The sequence below is a fragment of the Bos grunniens genome, chromosome X (assembly GCF_055505025.1).
Source record: "Bos grunniens cultivar Pamir isolate PY7600 chromosome X, Bosgru_T2T1.0, whole genome shotgun sequence".
Lineage (NCBI taxonomy): Eukaryota > Metazoa > Chordata > Mammalia > Artiodactyla > Bovidae > Bos > Bos grunniens.
The window spans coordinates 29905148-29925687 of NC_141194.1; the positions used below are offsets into that span (position 1 = coordinate 29905148).

Consider the following 20540-nt stretch of genomic DNA (forward strand, 5'->3'; position numbering starts at 1 on the left):
TGACCAGCAAGCTAGAAGCTGACGGAGATGAGGAGATTTAGGGAGCAACATTGTGATGTCTTGAGTCTCAAAAACCCAGAAGGTAGAGAATAATCTGAGAGAAGCATGAAGAGCCAGTGATGACCTGCCCGACCACCTAACTTGATACCCCACAATAAGCAAGGGAACACCCCCACCTGAGAGACTCACAAAGGACAGGAGTTCTGTTAGGACTCAGCGGGCAGTGAGTGAGGCTATGTGGAAGTTCACAGTGGGTTGGGAGCTGCAGTGGGAATAGGGAGGTGAGACAACTGGAAGGATTCATATACCACAGCAGAGAGGGACCGGAGGGACTTTCCTGGTGGTCCAGGGACCAAAACTCCATGCTCCCAATGCAGGGGGCCCAGGTTCGACCCCCAGTCAGGGAACTAGATCCCACATGCCACCACTAAAGGGTCCACATGCTATCACTAAGACCTGGTGCAGCCAAATAAATTTAAAAAATAAAAAAAGAAGGACTAGAGAAAGCTGGCATGGAAGGTGTGGCTGGCTACAAAGTTTTTAAAGAACTGACCTCAGCTTGCTTCTGGTGACCAAAGAGAAGCATTAAGGCCTGCTCCCCTAGAACCCAGGCATCCTGCAAATGGAGCTCCAAGGTGACATGTGAACAGTTGAATTTGAAGCCCAGCAAACTGTTACCATTTACTATTTTTGATCTACAAAAATGACAATATCATATGGTCAACCTGAGAATATCTGCATACTAAAGGGAATGACTTTTTAAGTTTCAGCAGTAACCTGGGGTTAATGGACTACCACTTGCTGCTAAGTTAAGACCTCAGGGGCTTCCCTGGTGGTCTACTGGTTAAGACTTCACCTTCCAATGCAGGGGGTGTGGGTTTGATCTATAATCAGGAAGCTAAGATCCCATATACCTCATGGCCCAAAAACCAAAACATGGCTATTTATGTCTACATATGGCAAAAACAATGAAAATATTGTAATTATCCTCAAATTAAAATAAATGAAACAATGAAAGCAAAGAAATTAAGAGAAAAAACCAGAAGCAATATTGTGACAAATTCAATAAAGACTTAAAAAAAACTGTCCATAAAAAAAAAAAAAAAAAAACCTAGGGAAAAAAAAAAAGACCTCAATAGATGGAGCTGCAAGTACAGGTGGTGACTTTGGCCTCTTCAGTCACCAAATCAGGGCGCACTAATCTCTAGCACCATGCTGTGCTCTGTTACCCAGGGTGGGGAGCTGCGGGAATGCCTGAGAGGAATGCTCACTTCAACCAAAGTAAGTGCATACGGGCCTTCCCTGGTGGCTCAGTGGTAAAGAATCTGCCTGTGAACCCTCGATGACATAAATCAAAGCAAGATCCTCTATGACCCACCTCCTAGAGTAATGGAAATAAAAACAAAAGTAAACAAGTGGGACCTGATTAAACTTAAAAGCTTTTGTACAGCAAAGGAAACTAGAAGCAAGGTGAAAAGACAACACTCAGAATGGGAGAAAATAATAGCAATGGAAACAACTGACAAAATTTCCAAAATATACAAGCAGCTCATACAACTCAATGCCAGAGAAACAAACAACCCAATCAAAAAGTGGGAAAAAGACCAAAACAGACACTTCTCTAAAGAAGACATACAGATGGCTAACAAATACATGAGAAGATGCTCAACACTGCTCATTATTAGAGAAATGCAAATCAAAACTACAATGAGATATCACCTCACACTGGTCAGAATGGCCATCATCAAAGTCTACAAACAATAAATGCTGGAGAGGGTGTGGATAAAAGGGAATGCTCTTGCACTGTCGGTGGGAATGTAAATTGATACAGCCACTATGGAAGACTGTATGGAGAGCCCTTAAAAAACTAGGAATAAAACTACCACATGACCCAGCAATCCCACTCCTAGGCATATACCCTGAGGAAACCAAAATTGAAGAAGACACATGTATCCCACTGTTCATTGCAGCACTATTTACAATAGCTAGAACATGGAAGCAACCTAGATGTTCATCATCAGATGAATGGATAAAGAAGTTGTGGTACATACACACAATGGAATATTACTCAGCCATAAAAAGGAATACATTTGAGTCAGTTCTGATGAGGTGGATGAACCTAGAACCTATTATATGAAGTGGAGTGAGTCAGAAAGAGAAAGATAAATATCATATTCTAACATATATACGGAATCTAGAAAAATGGTAGTGAAGAATTTATTTACAGGGTAGCAATGGAGAAACAGACATAGAGAATAGACTTATGGACATGGGAAGGGGGAGGAGAGGGTGAGATGTATGAAAAGAGTAACATGGAAACTTACATTACCGTATGTAAAATAGATAGCCAAAGGGAATTTGCTGTATGGCTCAGGAAACTCAAACAGGGGCTCTGTATCAACCTAGAGGGGTGGGATGGGGAGGGAGATGGGAGGGAGTTTCAAAAGGGAGGGTTATAGGTATATCTATGGCTGATTCATGTTGAGGTTTGACAGAAAACAGCAAAATTCTGTAAAGCAATTATCCTTCAATAAAAATAAATAAATTAAAAAAAAAAATCTGCCTGCCATTGCAGGAGATGCAGGTCGATCCCTGGTCCAGGAAGATGCTACATGCCACAGAGCAACTAAGCCCGTGTGCCACAGTTACTGAGCCTGTGCACCACAATAAGAGAAGCAACTGCAATGAGAAGCCTGTGGACCGCAACTAGAGAGTAGCTCCCACTCTCTGCAACTAGAGAAAGCCTATGTGCAGCAACGAAGACCCAGTGCAGCCACAAATAAATAAACTAGAAATTAAATTATATAGAAAAGAATTGTACCCAAATCTGTATATAATGTTTAAAAAAGTAAGTCCACAGAAATGATCACTGTTTCTTGACCACCTGGAGCCCAGAGGTGAGACCAAAACAAGAGGGCCATGTGGGACTGAGGACACCTTAAAGGTGTGTGTGTGGGGGGGTGGTGAGTGCAGGTCTAAGGAAGAGCAAAGAAACCTAAGGTGACAGGAGGCTGCAGGGCATGAGATCAAAAGAAGAAAAGCAAAGAAGAAACAAAGGTAAAAAAAAAAAAAAAAAAAAAAAAAACCCCTCAGAAAGTGCCTCCTATCAGAAACAGCATCTCCTTTTCACTCAGAAAGGAAGCACCGCTGCCCCCAAAACCAATTATAGTGGCAGGAGAGGGAAGGCGTGGTGCACAATGTGGAGAGAAAAATGACTGTAAAGCACTTTGCAAAAATACAGCATTATATAAAGTCCCAATAATAATAAATCACCTTGCCGGAGGTATGAAAACCTTAAAATAACCTGAAAAATCAAAATGTGGAGGAGAAGCAGAAGGCGTGGAGGAGCTTCACATAGGTTTGCATGCTCGCTGTGAATTCCTCCCCCTCAACTCTGCCAGCCAGGCTCTCTGAGAGCAGTTCTTGAACAGGTTGTGGGTTGAAAATGGGTCTGGCCCGTTTAAACCTGCCACCCCCACCCTGTTCCCACCCCCTCCCTGGGGTCCAGGGGAGGAGGGCATGGGCTCTGGGGGAACCTCTTTTCTGAACCTAGCATCTGCCTTCCTGAATACTGATGCATCTGTTTTGTGAAGGTTGTCTTCCCTTTGTTATATAAAAAGAGAAAGGGTGAAAAAAAAGCTTCATTCCTGGAAGAAAAAAAAAAAAAAAAAAGGAAAATAGGTCTTTTGGAATTCTTAGTCCTGGAGCTCTGTTCTTTATATATCCACTTGTTCCATTGTTAAATAAACCTACATATTTAAGAGTGACACATTCTCATAACTAATGCCTTGTCAGGCCCATGTGTCTTGCTAAAAATGGACCTTGATGACTGCCATTTCCATTTTTTTCCCCTAAGAAATAATTTGATTATTTTTATCCTGCTTCTATCAGTGCTTGCAAGAAAATGGTTATCTTTTTGTGAAAACCATTTTTAAAATAAACCATATAAGCGCTCAACCATGGATGAAGCGGAAAGTTTTCTTAAAAACATCTGTGTAAGTCACACACACACATACTCGCTGCCCTGTACAAAGTGAAAGTGAAGTCGTTCAGTCGTGTCTGACTCTTTGCAACCCCATGGACTGTAGCCTACCAGGCTCCTCTGTCCATGGGATTTTCCAGGCAAGAGTACTAGAGTGGGTTGCCATTTCCTTAACTGGCTTTAAATTTGGAGTAAATGCTCTTCTGCAGTAACACTGTTTTCTGCTCAGCCTTTAATAATATGTGCGTCCCAACATCTTACTTTGTGCAAACCTGAATATCCCCCAGAAAATAGGTAATTTAATAAAAGCGGGTGATATGAATCACCCAGAGACAATTTGAATTATTATCTGTGGATAATTCATTATGCACATATTTCTAGTGAGATTCTTAAATCAGCAGGGCTTCTTAATCAGAGACTTTCAAATTTTGTCTGTAATAACTGGAGACTTGACCCATAAATCAGCAAATAGGCCAGCAGGCTCGCCACATGCTTCACATTTCTTCTTGGGAGAAAAAGGCACTTAATTATCCTGAGGTCACAGGAGAAGGGAAAAATGGACATGAAAGTTGTTGGAAGTTTTACAGCAAAGTATAACTAATTTCAACATTGTCTTCAAAGTGAGTTCATGAAAAGATGATAATGAAAACATCTGAAATCAAGGTAGGTGTCTTAGAGAAAGATGTTTTAAATGTTCACAGGAATATTCTTCCCAACCAACCCTACCTCTCATTTCCAATCTCAAAGTTGAGCATTTTTGTCTTCGTGTTACCAGTTTTGCAAATTAAATTTCTAATATGGTAGACATGGATAATGAGGCTGAATTTAATAAGGATGAAAATGTCTAGTCACAGACTTGGAAGATAAGACTGTCAGTAAAAGAATCAAGTTGAGCCTTTATTTCCAGTATCTTTCCTTACCCCTACTTCACTAGAAACTCTCCCTCAATACTCTGTCCACTCCCTACTCTTTCAGTCTTATTCTTCCACCTCCCATAGTAAAAACCCACACTTGGTGAAGGACTCTCTCTGTATCTTATAGTACAGCCTGAAGCTGGCAAGCTTTACCCTAACCCTAACGCCGAGGGATTAAGCCCTGGAAGACTTAGGTTCAAACCCCAATGCCCAGGAGCACTGACTGAGTAGCAGTGTGGCTGGTCTAATGTCCAGATGCCCCCTCCCTGGCTGGTGCCCTCATCTCCTAGCTGCTGGTGAGTGGAAAGAGCGAGCTGCTCACAGCTGTCCTCTTCTCTAGGAAATTGCTCTCATATAAACGGAAGCCCCTTCTCCCAGGAGACTTAAGGCCCCCTCCCTCCCAGAAGCAGCCATCTGCTACTAACTGACTGACAAAAGAGTACAAAACGCCAACCATCTCAAGGGGGGACCGATTCTGTGTTGCTACTTGTGCCCCAGGGCGCCCCTGGGATGGGGCTGCATTCTGCCAGTGTCATCAAGACAGCTTCCTTGTGTAGCTCTCATCTGCTGCCCTATCCTGCTTCCCTCCTCCCCTTCTCCTAAGAGCACTTACTCAATGTGTCACCTAAAAAAGAATCTGTGCTCCAGGCATTGCTTTTAGGGAACCCAACCTAAGATGCATTGACTCAATGGACATGAGTTTGACCAAACTTCGGGAGATGGTGAAGGACAGGGAATGCTGTGGTCCAAGGGGTCGCAAAGAGTTGGACAAGACTGAGCGACTGAACAACCACAATAACCTAAGATGCACTGGGACCCTGGACCCTCACTCAACATGTCTATTAGCAGCTCCCTCACAGGCAATGTGAAGATGATAATACACATCTCCAAGCAAGATAATACAGCAAGACTGCTGTTCAGGTTACATGAGAAAACTAGTGTCAAAACCTCTGATCTACTGAAATGCTATTTGAATTTAAGGATTATGATGATTTACTGTAAATGTATGACAGTAGGTATGTTACTTGTCCCATGGGTGGAGTGGAGCAGAGCTGAGTATACTTCCATGATAAAAGAGCTTCTTCACTTCACTTCTGCTTCTCCTCTTACTATACTAGGTCCACACTGCTGGCTTCTATGTCCCAGCCCCATCTCTAAATCCAGACAGTGCTGGCAGCGAGGGAAAAGCACAGGCCACCTCCTTCCATTTCGAGCACAAGATGAGGTCCTCCATATACTGAAGACTTGTCTCAGCTCTGACCTCTCTCTGGAACCCCAGACTCACATTTCCTGGTGTCTCTTTGGCAATTCCATGTGGCTGTGTGGCGGACACCTGACTTCACACAGGCAAAGTGTTACTGCTGACTCCCTGTCTCTCAGCTGGCTTCCCCACAGCTGCCCACCTTCCTCAATGCTGTCAGTGGTTGCCTTCCAGAGAGCTTCTCAAGACAGAACTTGAGGGATCGTACTTGCTTCTTTTTTTTTTCTCCTTTCACCCTCCGTGTACAATCCATCAGTAAACTCTGCCAACACTTCTTCCAAACTCCACTTCCGTCCATTTCCACTCGCAATGACATAATCCAAGTCCCCATCCTCTCTTACTTGGACCACTGTACACAAGACGTTCACAGCTACATCTGGGAGAGAACAAGGCCAAGCAGGACAGTTGGTCACCCTCTTACAAGGTGAGGCGGAACATCCCCAGCTCCAGGTCAGGGCGCACCATGGAGGAACCTCAGGGAGGACAGGAGCATCTGAGTGGTGAGAGGACTTAGTTAGGAACCTGATGGGGCATGGTGCTAAATACAAAATGTCCTTGGATAGGCTTTAAATCTTGGTGGTCTTTCTTCTTATTGTTACTTCTTAGTTTGGAGAAAGTTTCAACCAGAGAAATCAGTGAGAATAGTACAAAGAACTTACAGACGCTTTTAACCTTGATTTGACCATTTTTAACATTTTGCCATATGTGCCTGTTATTCTTTCATTTTTTCTGAACCATCTGAGAACAGACTATATCTTTATGCTTCTTAATCCCTTAATATTTCAGGATGTATGTCCAAAGACCAAGATTACACAGTTATCAAGTTAAGGACATTTAACACTGATGCAATATTTTCACTTAATCAACAGCCTATATTCCAAACAAATAAATTGTTCCAACAATGTCCTTTATAATAAAATAAAACGCTTTCATTCCAAGGTCGCATTTTAGTTTTAATCTAGGTAATAAAGAAAGAAAGAATAAAAAGTGGATTTGATGAGATACTTCTCTGTAGAAGGATTTTAAGTTTAAAAATGTATAAAAGGGAACCACTGCTAAAGATTTGAGGTCCATTTCTCTTATTAGCTGCTTTATTTTTAATCATTGAGAAAATATGTATGAGTGCCTAGAGTGTGTCTAGAAACCTCAGCCAAGTTTCTTCTCCTACCTCAAAGTTTACAGTTTTATCTGTAAATTAAGGTTAGTAATAATATTTTCAAACAATTTTTGAGAAGGTTGGACAAGAAGGATATAGATCTTTGAGCAGTTTCAAAACTAGAAAGGTTTGCACAAATATAAATCAACGTCTGTGTTCTTGATAATGATATTCTGTATCAGGGCCATCAGGCAGAACTTCAGAAAGTGACTGAAAAACCCATGATGAGGATGACAAAATTATGATTTAAAACAGACTTGCGTATATGATTTTTCTGCTGAACTCAACTGTGTGGAATCCCCATGGAACTAACTTTGTGGGAAAACAGGGTGTGGATATATGAGGACAGATGGAAAACAGAGCGGGAAGCATTTGACATAATGGCACTGTGGAAAGGCAAGACAAAGCTGAAGAAGGATTTGGCTTTGAGCACATGACCATCAAAGGTATTTAGAGGATAGAGGAGATAATGGTAGTGACTTCAGAGCACTTGAGTTAGATTCAACAAATGTTTGAGACAATACTTCATCAGAAGCCTTGCCGTGAGCTTGCAGATGACACATATATCTCTATAAGACCCCACAGGTTTCTTTTTCCCTGAAACTCAAGGAAAACAATCATATAATCCTCTCTCTATCTCTATGCAGCATTTTGAGCCAGAAAGACCTGGGTTCGAAGTCTGACTTCCCAAGTGGCTATCTGTGTGAATTTGAGAAATATATATTACTTGTGTAAGTGGATTTTCTCATCTGTAGACTAATACCTAGCTCACAGAGTTGTTAGAATAAAGGAACTTTCAAAGTGTGGTCACACAGGAGCAGCTGCAGCACCACCTAGGCACTTGAGATGCCAATTCTCAGGCCCCATCTGAGACCTACTGGATCAAAAATTTTGAGGGTGGGGCCCAGATGTTTGTACTTTAACAAGCCTTACAGAGGGGTACTAGGCAGGCTAGAGTTTGAGAACCACTGTTTTAATAGACTAAACAATGCCATGTATTTAAATAACTCTAGCATAAAGCCAGGCAGCCACATCACAGAGTAACTGAATAAGTGTTAGTGCCCTCCTCCGCCTCTCCCACCCTCCACAACTCAACCAACATCCAAATGCATGCTCATGCACACACACCCCAATTTATAATTGTTTGGAATACTGTACATGAAGGAAAACACTACTGTCTCAAAATTATATACACTAAGACCTGAAAGTACACCTATAAAACGATATGTTTCAGGATAATTAGTAACATCAGCATTGTCATACCTTGCCTACTTGACAGTAGGCCTATCAAGATAGTAGGCCTACTGGGAAAATAGTCCATCAATAAATATTTGTCAAATGTTTATCATATGTCCAACTCTGGTTGCTAGAGAGGATATAAGAAAAGTAGAAAAATTATTGCTGCCTTCAAAGAGCTTAGTGGGGAAAAATGAAGATTATTAAAATTGATTGAACATCTGCCATGTGATAGGACTGTCGTGGTAGGAAATTATCTTGATGAATTGGGAGACTCCACATACACTATTAGAAAAGCCATCCAAGAAGACAAAGAAACAGAAAAGCTCACAGATCAAATTATAGTGTTCAAATTACAGGATTTGAGTTGACTCAAAATGTACAGTGAGAAGGAAACAGAAGGAGATAGTGAGAGAGTCAATTCCTAGGTAGGTTGATAAGAAGTCCAGGGCCTCCAAGGAGGAGAAAGGGGTACTGAGTCCCCAAGGAGGAGAGAGGGGTCTGGGGTTCTCAAGGAGGAGAAAAGGACAACATTTTTTTCTTTAAGCCCAGAGCTGATGATTGCACAACAAAACAACTCATCTTACTCAAGGATATATTTTCCCTTAAACTCTGTACCAATGACAACAATGTATCCTGCTTGAGGACATGTTTCTCCTTCTTGAGAACCTTCTGACTAACCCTGTCATCTTAAAATGTAAATTGTGGGAGTGGGTCTAGTAAGATCTTTACAACTTTGAGACATTTTTTTTGATTTATTGTAATAACCAATTAAAAAAGTATATAGCTCCTTTGCTAAGACTAGCAAGGGGGGCACTCCCCATCCCCCTTCTGATGTCTATGTCAGAAGCTTTCTCTGTTCCTTTTTATACTTTATTAAAACTCTGCTACAAAAAAGCTCTTGAGTGATCAAGCCTGGTCCCTGGCCCCAAGGCTAAATCTTCATCTTCGAAGATCACAAATCTGACATTGTTCACTGTAAGCTATCAATAGACTGGGTTAACACATTTGGGATGGGGAGCAAATGATATGGAAGGACCACAATAGCTGAATCATAGGTTATATAGAGTTTATGTGTCCTGTATCTTTTGGTCACATCACCTACTGATGTTGTTACAAAGATCATAGTTAAGAATGAATAAGGAGACTCAGCAAATGGAGCTTACCTGGAGACAATATCTTCTTCCTTTATCAATGTGACGAAGGGACAAGTATGCCTGGCCACTGCTATAATACATGGATAATCTACTGAATAGCCACTGTACTACTACACATTGTGTCTGTGTGTCTCAGAGGATCTGAGGGGCTGGAATTGGTGTCACTAATGGGTGGCTGATTTAAGAAATCTGTAATTCGCCTGAATATTTGGTCTGACTTGGTCCTTTTTCTCACTGTTCAACATACATGCTCCACTTACCTTATCATGTCTAATACATCTCAACCTATTAGCAATCTACTGCTTCTCTATTTCACCTATTATCTCAATTTCTCTTGTTTTCTATATAGAACATGAGAATATTCTTAAATAATGAAGTGAATACACGTTTTTAGGTACTACATACAGGAGGTTTCCACATAACTTGTCATTTAATTCTGACAGTTAAAGCGATACAAAGACACAATGCTCTGAACAACAACAATGCTCCAGAACACTAGAATGCAATATATAGTTAATCAGTGGCTTGGTAATATGGAGCTGCTGCTGCTGCTAAGTCGCTTCAGTCGTGTCCGACTCTGTGCAACCCCATAGACGGCAGCCCACCAGGCTCCCCCGTCCCTGGGATTCTCCAGGCAAGAACACTGGAGTGGGTTGCCATTTCCTTCTCCAATGCATGAAAGTGAAAAGTGAAAGTGAAGTCGCTCAATCTTGCCCGACTCTTAGCGACCCCATGGACTACAGCCTACCAGGCTCCTCTGTACATGGGATTTTCCAGGCAAGAGTACTGGAGTGGGGTGCCATTGCCTTCTCCTGTAATATGGAGGCCACACACTAGAGATTCTAGTAAGGAAAACTGGTCTTATTCAATGAAGAGTTCATGGAGGAGTTGTTTCTGTACCTAACCTTGAAAAAGGAGAAGGCAATGGCACCCTACTCCAGTACTCTTGCCTGGAAAATCCCATGTACAGAGGAGCCTGGTAGGCTGTAGTCCATGGGGTCGCTAAGAGTCGGGCAAGATTGAGCGACTTCACTTTCACTTTTCACTTTCATGCATTGGAGAAGGAAATGGCAACCCACTCCAGTGTTCTTGCCTGGAGAATCCCAGGACGGGAGAGCCTGGTGGGCTGCCGTCTATGGGATTGCACAGAGTTGGACAGGACTGAAGTGACTTAGCAACCTTGAAAAAAGAGAGGGACTCTACCTGAAACAGAATGTGTGGATGTACTCAGTTGCTCAGTTGTGTCTGATTCTTTGCAACCCTGTGGATTATAGCCTACCAGGCTCCTCTGTCCATGGGATTCTCCAGGCAAGAATACTGGAGTGGGTTGCCATGCAACCTCCAGGGGATCTTCCCCACCCAGGGATCGAACCAACTTCTCTTATGTCTCCTTGCATTGGCAGGTGGTTTTTTTGTGTTTTTTTTTTGTTTTTACCACTAGTGCCACCTGGTTGCTCAAACAGTACAGAATCTGCCTGCAATGCAGGAAACTGGAGTTTAATCCCTAGATCGGGAAGATGCCCTGGAGAAGGGAATGGCTACCTAATCCAGTATTTTTGCCTGGAGAATTCCATTGACAGAGAGCCTGGTGGGCTACAGTCCATGGGATTGCAAAGAACCGGACATGACTGAGTGACTAGGAACAGGGGTATGTGTATTACCGATGGAGCAAATGGAGAAGGCAATGGCACCCCACTCCAGTACTCTTGCCTGGAAAATCCCATGGACGGAGGAGCCTGGTAGGCTGCAGTCCGTGGCGTCGCTAAGAGTCAGACACGACTGAGCGACTTCACTTTCACTTTTCACTTTCCTGAATTGGAGAAGGAAATGGCAACCCATTCCAGTGTTCTTGCCTGGAGAATCCCAGGGACAGGGAAGCCTGGTGGGCTGTCATCTCTGGGTTCGCACAGAGTTGGACATGACTGAAGTGACTTAGCAGCAGCAGCAACGAAGCAAAAGTGTAAATATGGAGAAATATGAGTGATCACTGATAAGGAAACAAAGTCACATTTGACTGAAAAAAAGAGGTACGTCCAGCTAGGAGAAAGTGGAGCTGACAGAAGGAGAGAGCCATAATAATTCAAAGAGAAAGTTGGACTTACTCTTCTAACCCAGTGGTCTTCAAACATTTTTGATGCTGCACTCCTATTAGTAAAATATAGGGGGCACTCTTTCTGTGGTAGATTTATTACTGCTCAAAATGCTTGCTGACACTCCCTGTTTAGAATTAAACATCCCTACTCTATTGGTGTCCACCTCAGCCAATAACTTTGCTTTGGCTAATGAAACTGACTGAAAATGATATGCTCCACTTTTGAAGGTTTAAGAACCACAGTGAGATTCCACCATATTGAGCTTTTTAGCAATGCCCCAGATAAGGGATGCCCCTCACTCTTGGTTCTAAAATGAAAAATGGCCTGGAGGCTACAGCCACCCTAACAGGGGCAAAAAATACAAATCAAAAATAAACTTTTTTTGTATGGCACTGAGATTCTCAGGTTGCTCGTATCTTAGCGCACTAATGCAGCTTCCAGTTAGCATTGTTTTGGAGGTTCTGGCCAGTATCGTAAGACTAAAAACAAAAAAGTCTTCAAACTGATAAGGAAAACATGTTTCTGGGCAGGTGATTACAATTTCCTATGCAGAAAAATCAAGAGAACTTACAGATGTGCTGTGCTTAGTCGTTCAGTTGTGTCCAACTCTTTGCAACCCCATGTGCTATGGCCCGCCAGGCTCCTCTGTCCATGGGGATTCTCCGGGCAAGAATATTGAAGTGGGGATCTTCACAACTCAGGGATTGAACCCAGGTCTCCTGCATTGCAGGCGGATTCTTTACCATCTGAACCACCAGGGAAGCCCAAGAATACTGGAGTGGGTAGCCTATCATTTCTCTAGGGGATCTCCCAAACCAGGAATCAAACAGGGATCTCCTGCAGGCAGATTCTTTACCAGCTGATCTACCAGCTGGTAAAGAATTTAACTTACAGACAAATTACTATAATTCATAAGGTGGATTGGCAAGATTGCTGAATACAAACTCAAAAAAAAAATCAACAGATCTTCTATATCCCAGAAAAAATTAATTACAAGGCATAATTTTTTTAAAAAAGTGCTACTTAAATTAGCAGCAGAGATAAATGTTTCTAGGAAACAATTCGACAAAAGCTGAGTAAGTCCTTTATGGGAAAATTATAATACTGTATGTGCGTGCATATGTGTGTGCTCAGTCACTCAGCTTTGTCTGACTCTTTGTAACCCACCAGGCTCCTCTGTTCATGGAATTCTCCAGGCAAGAATACTGGAATGGGTTGCCATGCCCTAATCCAGGGGATCTTCCCAACCCAGGGATTGAACCCACATCTCCTGCATTGGCAGGGGGTTTCTTTACCATTGTGCCATGCTTAGTCGCTCAGTCGAGTCCGACTCTTTGCCACCCCATGGACTATATCCCACCAGGCTCCTCCAGGCAAGAATTCTGGAGTTGGTTGCCTTGCCCTCCTCCAGGGGATCTTTCTGACCCAGGGATTGAACCCAGGTGTCTCACAGGTGGATTCTTTACCATCTGAGCCACCTACCACTAGCACCACTTAAACACACCAAAGAAAACTTAAATAAGTGGAGAAATAGAGCATCATCCTGATTTGGAAGACTCAGTATTGTAAAGATGTTCTTTCTTCCCAGCTGGATCTATACAAGCAATGCTATTTTAATCACGAACTCAACAGGGTTAGTGTGGAATTTGACAAGCTGATTCTAAAATTATACAGAAGAGAACTGAACCAACAATACTCAAAAGAAGAAAAATAAAGTAGGCAGACTTGCCCTATGAGATACCAAGTTGTAGTTAATGGCTATAATAGTTAAGACAATGCATTTCACCAAAAAGGAAATTAAAATGGCCAGAACATATGAAAAGATGCCGAGTCTTGCAAATATTTGGGAAAATAGAAATTAAAGTCATAAGATACCATTTTCCATATAACAGAGTGGAGAAATCAAAACATTAGATAATAAACAAAGTTTGACCAAAAGATGTAAAACAATGTATACTTTCATCTGCTGCTGGTTTTTGGAAAAGAAAATTTTAACATGCACATATCTATGATCTAGTAATTTCATCTCTATGTATACGCCCTAGAGAACCTCTTGCACATGCACTAGGCGATGTAGAAAGAATACTTATGGCAGTCTCATTCTTCAGAGAGAAACACTGAAAACAACCAGGTCTCCATCAGCAGCAGAAAGATCATTGGACTGAGATATATTCATACACTGGGATGCTCTGCAACAGTGGATATGAACAAACTGCAGCCCCATGCATCAACATGAATGAGGCGGAAAGATGCAAAATTGAGTGAAAGAGCCAGGTCACCAAAGAATGCAACCAGTATGAACCCAATTGTCGACCATCCCAATCATGGAAAACTAAGCAACATATTGTTAAGAAATATATTCATGTGCAGATTTAAAAAGGGAGGGGCCTTCACTGGTGGTCCAGTAGTTAAGAATCTGCCTTGCACAGGGAGCCCAGCCTGGTGTTCTGTGATGACCCAGAGGTGTGGGTTGGAGGGAGGGGAGGGAGGCTCAAGAGGGAGGGGAAATACATGTACTTATGACTGATTAGAGTTGTTGTATGGCAGAAACCAATGCAACATTGTAAAGCAATTTCCCACCAAGTTAAAAAAAGAAAGAAAGAATCCACCTTGCAATGTAGGGGACATGGGTTCCCTGTTTTGGGAAGATCCCACATGGCACGAAGCAACTAAGCCCGTGTGCCACCACTACTGAGCCCACGTGCTGCAACTCCTGAAGCCCGTGTGCCCTAGGGCCCATGTTCCATAACAAGAGAAGCCACCACAATGAGAAGCCCTCACACCACAACTAGAGAGTAGCTCCTGCTCGCTGCAATTAGAAAAAAGCCTGTGTGCAGCAACGAAGACTCACCACAGTGAAATAAATAAATAAACCTTAAAAAAAATCTCTAATCATTATACTGCGTAAAAGCGGCAGGCAAATGATGAGGAGGAGTCACAAAGTTTTCTACAACAGGACAATCAAACTAGGAAGGAAAAAGGATAACATGCCCTTTTCGTAGACCTTTCCAAGTGGGAAGTGTGCATCTACCTTCTACATTAACCAGACCTCCTCAGAGGAGAATATAATCAACCTTTGAGAAATATGGTCCCTTTCTTCAGACACCAGTCTTGTCATTTTAAGGTTAATATTTCTTTTTCATCCCATACAGGGGGTTGTACTGATCAAAGGCTTGCTCTATACACACATTACTGATTAAAAAAAAAAAAGCTTTGATCAACTTTATGTACAGTGCTAATCTGTCAATATGATACATAAATTCTTTGTCTCAAAAATGTATAAAATTGTATCTCTAATTCCCGACAAATGGAATAGTTCTTGGAGCTCCCTAGAATCTGTTCCCCGGGTTATAATCCTTTATCTGGCTCAAATAAAATTCTCTTTTCTTTCTTCTAAAGAAAAACCTATAAAGCAAATGGGCTAATTGTCAGCACAAAATCCAGGCCACTGGTCACCTGGGGGATTAAGGACAGGATCTCCAGGGGGCTTCAAAATGTTCAGTCTGTGAAGTTGGAGGGCAGGTCCATGAATGTGTATTTTATTGGTATTATTTACTTTGCATGTGTACATTTGACACTCTTACATGTACAATATATTTCATAATAATTTCAACATTAATGGGCATAACCATAAATATATAAATTTTATATATAACTATGTACTCTATGTGTCAGTCACTCAGTTGTGTCTGACTCTTTGCAACCCCATGGACTGTAGCCTGCCAGGCTTCTCTGGCCATGGGATTCTCCAGTCAGGAGTACTGGAGTGAGTTACCAATTCCCTTCTCCAGGGAATCTTCCCTACCCAGAGATTTTTTCTTTTGTATTGCAGATTCATTACCATTTATGTAGGAATAATAAAACACATAAAAAGAGCCATTTTTAAAGGATGGGGTAAAGGTAAAATAAAACATTCTTTTAATTTTCTCCATGGTCCCCCAAAACACTTCTGTTATCAAATTGTAGAAATCTGGCTTCATGTTCTGAATATTTAGCTTTTAACATCTTAAAATATCTTAGCTAATCATGATAGCTTCATGTTAGCTAATCTTCTGAAGACTGATATACACTTAAGGTGATGTATACTGTTAATGGCAGTGGATGTATATTAACTTTTCACATGGTCTTCTTTAATAATTTACAACTTTCTGGATAACTTGTTAGATTTTATAAGATTGTTACTATTGTTACTTCATAATATGACTGATGAAGACCTAGTTCCAAATGTAGGAGGAGTGTCAGCTGCTCCATTTACTTGTATTATTCTTGATATTTTCATCCATCTGAGGATCCATGGTAAGAATCTCTTGAAGCCTTTATCAGTGTCTCAAGACACAGTGTCTCAAGAGTCCATTCAAACTTGTTAGTATAATCTGTAAATCTTCTCAGCTAGGCTTACAACAACTGTAACTCTTTCTACTATCTACTGCTGTATAACTACCCCCAAAATACAGGAGCTTAAAACAATAATTTAGTATTATTATTAAATATTAAAATGAAAAAAAATATTAAAATGTTGTGAGTTAAGAATTTGGACAAGAGATGGTGGGAACAGTTAATGTCTGTTTCATGGTGTTCGGGACCTCAGCTGGGATAATTTGATTGTGTAGAGCCAGCCAGGCAACTCTCTCTCCATACAGCTTTTCCATTTGGCTAGCTTGGGCTTCCTCAGAACATGGTTGCCCTGAGGTTCTAAAAGTGCAAGGCAGAAATTATTAGTCCTTTTATAGGCTAGACCCACAACTAGCACAGAACACTACTGGTCAACTAAGTGACTAAGGCCAGCCTAGACTCAAGTGGGAGGGCAATCAGATTCCATCTCTCAGGAGTAGAAAAGAATCTGCAGCCATATTCAGTCTTGCATAGAAATATATCACCAAAAGTGAGGCACTGGAGAGCCGAACCTTCCCCCAGAAGTGGGACCTGAAGGTCTCATACATCGACCCAGAAAAAGAGCCAGGGTTAGGCAGTTATTCAACACTAGCAAAGCTTGTTGCCTTTCTTTCTTGATAAAAACAAATACAATTAGAAATTTCTGTATTCCTACAGGGCACCTGCTCCTTTCTAAGTAAAGACAGGCATTATGGAAGCTTGAAAGAAGCAGCGATCACACTGAACTGAAAGATGCAAACGGGTGATTTGCTATGGCTCTACAACCCATGCCGCTGGGTTGCAGGCATTTGAACATTTTGAAGTAAATGCTCTCAATTGGCTTCCAAATGCCAGCTTCTTGTTTTCATCACACGGTGGCCCAGCTTCGCGTGCTGGACTGGCTGCTAGGTGCCGCTTTGGCAGTCTCTGTGCACCCTCTGACAGGTGGATGGGTTACTTTCACAGAGCCAGAGGCCTCACAGCTGCTAATAGTAATTATACTTGTCAGCAATGTATTCCCCTCAGGAAACTCCTGCTGCTTCATTAGGGCTAATTGCCAATAGGCAGTGCAATTTCCTAGAAGAGGAGGGGACATAAACCCACAGGGAGTTGACAGAACAGCTGTGTGAGCTCAGAGAAGCCAGATGTGGCCATGTGCCATTAAAGTGTAGCTGAGGGCTGCTGAATGCATTCAACCCAGTTGAGGAACACAAGAATTTGGTGAGGGAGGCCAAACTCCTCTCCAGCTTGACTCTCCTACCTGCTTTCGTGGAAAATATGAACACAGGGACTTCCCTGGTGGTCCCCTGCTAATGCAGGGGAGGCGGGTTTGGTTCCTGGTCAGGGAACTAAGATCCCACATGCTGCAGGGCAACGAAGTCAGTGTGCTGGAACTACTGAGCCTGTGTGCTCTAGAGCCTGTGAACTCTAGCAAGAAAAGCCCCCCACACCACAATGAAGACCCAGTGCAGTCAAACAAACAAAGAGAATAGGAACAATACCTCACTGGACTTCCAACTTAAAAAATTCTATTCTGAAAACACATTTCCTAACCTTATACAGGATGTGGGCATTGAAGAATTTCCCTATAACTGGTGTCATTAATTGATGTACCTACAATGTGTCTAGATGTATATCCACACTCATGATATAAGATGAGGTACTCTGGTGGGAGTCAGACCATATACAGGGACTTTAAAGTGAAAGTAAGGACTTTGGTTTTCTTTCTTTTTTAAAAAATTTATTTATTTTAATTGGAGTCTAATTACTATACAATATTGTAGTGGCTTTTGCCACACATTGACATGAATCAGCCATGGGTGTACATGTGTTCCCCATCCTGAACCCCCCTCCCACCTCTCTCCCCATCCCATCCCTCTGGGTCATCCCAGTGCACCAGCCCTGAGGACTTTGGTTTTCAATATGAAATGAAAAGCAGAGTCCTGCATGCCAAACTATCAGTCTGTTTACTCTTTTGACAACAGACTGCTAGGGAGCAAAGGTAGAAGCAAGAACACCCATGGGAAAGCAACTGCAGTCAGCAGGGTGAGAGAGTTTGGTAATGGGAAGGGAGAACATTGTGGATCTATTTAGAAGGTAGAATCAACAGAATTTCTGGAGGGATTGGATGTGGAGTACAAAAGACAGAAATGCAGATGATTCCAAGGCTTAGGGCAGAAGTAATTCTGCCAAGGGATGGAGCTGCCGTCAACTGGGATGAAAAAGGCCATGAGAAGGAGAATGGGAGGAAATCAGGAGTTCAGCTTGAAATGATGATTTTGAGATGTTTGTCTGACGTACAAATGGAGCTGTCCAATAAGCAGCTGGATGCATGTGTCTGCAGTTGAGGAGAGAGGTCTGGACTGCATGTAAATCTGGGAGTCACTGATATTTTCACAATATCTGATTATTTGAAAATGAAATGGGTTCACTGAGGGAATGAGTGTAGACAGAGGAAAGAATGACTGAAAACAAAGCTCCAGGACACTCTCCCCTACGAGAGCAGGGAGGAAAGGAGGTGCCGGCAAGAGAGACTGGGAAGGAACAACCAGAGAGGTAGGAGGAAACCCAAGGGCAGAGTGTCTCAGAAGCCACACAGAAGGAAGTGCAATTAATGGATGACGGCTGCTCAACTCCGTCTCATCACACTGACTGGTCAGGTAACATGAAAATTGAGAGTTGACCACTGAATTGGTGTACAGAAGTCCTCAATATTTAAAATCAAAGTTTTACTACTTTTCTTTACCTTAACCTTTCATATCAGCAAAACTTTTACAATGCTAATTTGGAAGAGAGTATGGAGAAGGAAATGGCAACCCACTTCAGTATTCTTGCCTGGAGAATCCCATGGACAGAGGGGCCTGGCAGGCTACAGTCCATGGGGTCACAAAGAGTCAGACACGACTAAGTGACTAACACACACACACACACACACACACACACACACGTCACTCCCTTACAGAGAAATCTACTTTTACTATTCTTTTCTATCCTCCAGATTTTAAAAATTGATAAATAATAAAAGTACATAGTAAAAGCCCCCTGTATTGTATGGGGGCTAAGGTATAGTAGAAGTGAGAGATGTGTGGCATGTATTAGTTGAGTAAGCAGAATGACACACTTGCACAGCTTCTGATATAAATGTGATCACATCTCCTGATTATAATTAAGTGTCTTGCAAGAGCCTCTACTTCTTCACATCTGCAGAATGTCTCACTTAGCGTCTCTCCAACACTCCCAATTTGTCTCAGAACCCTCAAGGCTTCCTTTTGATCCCAAGTTAAAATACTGCTTTTGGGTGAAATGTATAATCCAGGCCAAGACACTGAATTCTCAAACAACATTGCTTGAGTTCAAATCCTAGCTCCATCTCTGTATTAGTCAGCTATCCCTAGGTTATGCCACCTAAGAAACAAATGTTAATTACAACAACAAGTATATATTTCTCCCGCATTTGACATATGGGCAGCTATGGATACCGGAGAAAGCAATGGCACCCCACTCCAGTACTTTTGCCTGGAAAATCCCATGGACGGGGGAGCCTGGTAGGCTGCAGTCCATGGGGTTGCTACGGGTCGGACACGACTGAGTGACTTCACTTTCACTTTTTACTTTCATGCAATGGAGAAGGAAATGGCAACCCACTCCAGTATTCTTGCCTGGAGAATCCCAGGGACAGAGGAGCCTGATCGGCTGCCGTCTATGGGGTCGCACAGAGTCAGACACGACTGAAGTGACTTAGCAGCAGCAGCAGCAGCATGGGTACCTGTGACTATGCTCCTGACTCTGGGTCATGGTGGGGGTCTGTTCCATGTGTATTTTTTTCCCATGTGTCTTCTTAACTGCAGGAGCAATCTTGAGAAATGCCTGTTCTGCTGCTGCTGCTGGTGCTAAGTTGCTTCAGTCGTGTCCAACTCTGTGCGACCCCATAGACGGCAGCCCACCAGGCTCCCCTGTCCCTGGGATTCTCCAGGCAAGAACACTGGAGTGGGTTGCCATTTCCTTCTCCAATGCATGAAAGTGAAAAGTGAAAGGAAGTCGCTCAGTCGTGTCCGACTCTTCGCGACCCCATGGACTGGAGCCTAACAGGCTCCTCCGTCCATGGGATTTTCCAGGCAAGAGTACTGGAGTGGGGTGCCATTGCCTTCTTCGAATGCCTGTTCTAGTGGAAGACAAAAGAGACGAATTCATACTATGCAAACAATTTTAAAGATGTCACATCCATTCACACTCCTTTGGCTAAAAGTAAGTTACATGGCGTGGTTTCTACCATCAATTCTTCCCTTCCCTGTATGTGCTGTTTCACATATCAAAAATTAGGACTTATTTCTGATCCTCAGGAACCTAGACTTCCCTTGTGAACTTGCCTT

General features: G+C 42.4%; 1 long non-coding RNA gene across 5 annotated transcripts in view; it reads right to left on the minus strand.

Moving 5' to 3' along the window:
- LOC147340089 (uncharacterized) overlaps positions 1-20540 on the minus strand; it is a 144148-nt gene that overhangs the window by 62553 nt on the left and 61055 nt on the right. The window contains exon 3 of one of the 5 annotated variants that reach the window (XR_015158871.1): positions 6387-6650. The exons of the other annotated variants lie outside the window; for them this stretch is intronic. This is a non-coding gene — a long non-coding RNA (uncharacterized LOC147340089). Of the gene's footprint in view, positions 1-6386; positions 6651-20540 lie in introns of those variants that run through there. 5 annotated transcript variants of the gene reach the window in all.